Source organism: Canis lupus, chromosome X (genome assembly GCF_048164855.1).
Source record: "Canis lupus baileyi chromosome X, mCanLup2.hap1, whole genome shotgun sequence".
NCBI lineage: Eukaryota > Metazoa > Chordata > Mammalia > Carnivora > Canidae > Canis > Canis lupus.
The window spans coordinates 86,625,428-86,628,305 of NC_132876.1; the positions used below are offsets into that span (position 1 = coordinate 86,625,428).

Below are 2,878 nucleotides of genomic sequence, written 5' to 3' on the forward strand. Positions count from 1 at the left end.
CCAGAGCCAGCAAGAGCTGACTTGTAGAATAGCCCTAGAGTTGGAATGTCGTCTTGCCATGTGGCTCAGGGAGGTGGAGGATGAAGCCGGATTCTTATAAGAATTGTGTGCTGGGGGGAAACCTGGGTGGCTCAGTGGTAGAACGTCTGCCTTTGGCTCAGGTGGTGATCCTGGGGTCCTAGGATCGAGTCCTGCATCAGGCTCCCCGCAGGGAGCCTGCTTCTCCCTCTGCCTATGTCTCTGCCTCTCTCTGTGTCTCTCATGAATAAATAAACAGATAATCTTTAAAAATGTTCTGGGGGTTTAAATGCCTCCCGAAGAGGCTGCTGTGGAGGAATGGACGCTGAGACTCAGTGGAAGGTTAGGGGTCTGGGAGGTTGTTGCTGAATGAAACTGGGAGGGGGGGGTGCGGGAGTGAAGCTTTTGTGCTGTCCAATGTCCAAGACTGACTTGGGTGCAGAGGCTCTGTGGTGCTGCAGTCAAGACTGTTGTTCTTCTGGAAAGCTTTGCTGTGGGGAGCCAGGCAGGAGTGCTCCTTGTGACCAGAGCTCTTGGGACTTTCTTCCTCAGACTGCTCCCATGTCACTGTTCGTCCCACCAGAAATATGAGGGCGATTACAGACAGCTAGAGTGTGATGGTCCAGAGAGTTGGGCTATGGAAAATACCTTTTTTTTTTATGCAAAGCAATGGGGCTGCCAATTTGGGCTGATAGGATGAGGACCATTTTATGAGGCTTGGGCTAGGATTCCTTCACCTTGACTTTGAAGGAGTTATTACTTTCTTCCTGGTCAGGATTGATGTCAGCAGCCCATGGTGTGGTCTTCTCTCCTCACACAGAGACATGGTTTACACCCAGTCTTGGGGCCAGTTTGGACCTTGACATCCAGGAAAGCTTTCCCACTACTAGTCCCCAGAATGGCTCTTGTTTCTTTCCGGACCACCAGCTGTCCGAGGACCTCCCTAATTTCAGCCTACTATCCGAATTCTTCCAGCCTCTGTTCTCCTTTTCCTCTTCTTTCCCAGAACAAATCTGTTCTCTCCGCTCCTTGTCTTTCTCCTCTTCCAGCCTCTCTGCAATCTTTGCTTGTGTGTGTGCCTGGCATTCATCCTGGTACTTGGCCATCTGCTCTGGCAATGGCCTGCCAATAGCTTCTTTAAGTTTCTGTAGAGGCTCCTTCAGATGCACCCCACAGCTCCCAGAGGAGTTTTTGAGCAAGTGTGAGCAGGATGCCCTTGCTGCAGAGCAGGAGTGAAGTCCCAAGGCCAAGCACTTCAGAACGGACTGGGCTGCTCAGCTCCCAGGTTTGAACCTCTATGCCTACTAGGAGCCCATTAATATTCTGGGTGAAGGACTTCATTTGCACTCTCCCTCGGCACTTCTGGTGGCCTGAACAAGCTCCTCAGTACACCTCTCCAGGGCACCGGCAGGCCTTTGCAGAGGGAAGGGAACTATTTGAATTCCTGGTCCAATCCCACCCCATAGGAATCTCTTGCATCATCTGTATCACAGAGGGGTCTTCCTTCCAGAGACTCACTGGGCAGCTACTTCAAGCCCAAATCAGTGAAAGGGACCATGGCAGTGACCTCCTGGATAAATTATTGTCAGAAGCAGAGCAGAAGGTTGAGAGCAACCTTCTGGTGGGAAGGTTGATACTTTCCCATTCCCACAGGCTTATACTCATGCCTGTTTGGGAGAGTTATTTCTCTTTCTGATTATCTCTTTACCATCTCTTTTTTATTTTTTTTTATTTTTTTTTTTAATTTTTTTTTTTTCTTTAATTATTTATGATAGTCACACACACAGAGAGAGAGAGAGAGAGAGAGGCAGAGACACAGGCAGAGGGAGAAGCAGGCTCCATGCACCGGGAGCCCGATGTGGGATTTGATCCCGGGTCTCCAGGATCGCGCCCTGGGCCAAAGGCAGGCGCCAAACCGCTGCGCCACCCAGGGATCCCTCTTTACCATCTCTTAATCACTTAATGCCCCTTGGGCATTTCTTCTTCCTCTTTTTTTTTTTAAAGATTTTATTTACTTATTCATGAGAGACACAGAGACGGAGAGAGAGGCAGAGACATAGGCAGAGGGAGAAGCAGGCTTCATGCAGGGAGCCCCATGTGGGACTCAATCCAGGGACTCCAGGATCACACCCTGAGCCGAAGGCAGACGTTCAACCGCTCAACCACTCAACCGCTGAGCCACCCAGGCATCTCCTCCTCCCACTCCTCCTCCTCATCCTTCTTCCTCTTCTTTTTCTTCCCACCATTGAGAGTTGTAAAACCGGTTTAGGAAAACCAGAGATTTGTTCATTTCTTCTCCCTGTTGAAAAGGTCATCTTTTTTTCTCTTCTTACTACCTTCCTTCAACTTCTTTGATAATTTTCCTCCTTTCCTTTAATGAAGTCATTGTCAGATTCTGATGCTTGTCATAGCTGCAGGTTCTCAGGTTGATGTAAAGTGTTCCATACTTTGTGGTCAGAGAAGCAGAAAAGCTCATTCATACACTTCAAGCCCAGACCAGAAGGCAGAAGAAACAGATTCATCATACTTCTCTCCCATACCAATCGAGCCCCATATCTGGTCTTTTCCATGATTCTTTCCACCTTCGCTTCCAGATTGAAGACTTACTTTTTCCTGCACACCCTCCACTAATCCTGGGTAGAACTCTGGGTATGCTCATCATCTGGGTCAAACACACGAGTGTAATCTGAACAGCTGCTGCAGCCAGCTTAGAATCTCAGTGCTCTTCTGCTCTCCCAACTTCCTCTTGCCCAGATTTCTTTAAAAATGTGACACTCAGAGGGCCCGGGAAAGAGGTGAACTGGATCCTGTGGAGATTCTGACATGACTACACACAAGTGTTGTCAACTGTGACTGTTTG

The 2,878-nt window shown here is 48.8% G+C and overlaps 1 pseudogene; it reads right to left on the reverse strand.

The window, feature by feature from the left end:
* Positions 1-740: 740 nt before the first annotated feature.
* On the reverse strand, positions 741-1,683 carry LOC140628535 (ubinuclein-1 pseudogene; annotated as a pseudogene).
* Between the last annotated feature and the right edge of the window lie 1,195 nt (positions 1,684-2,878).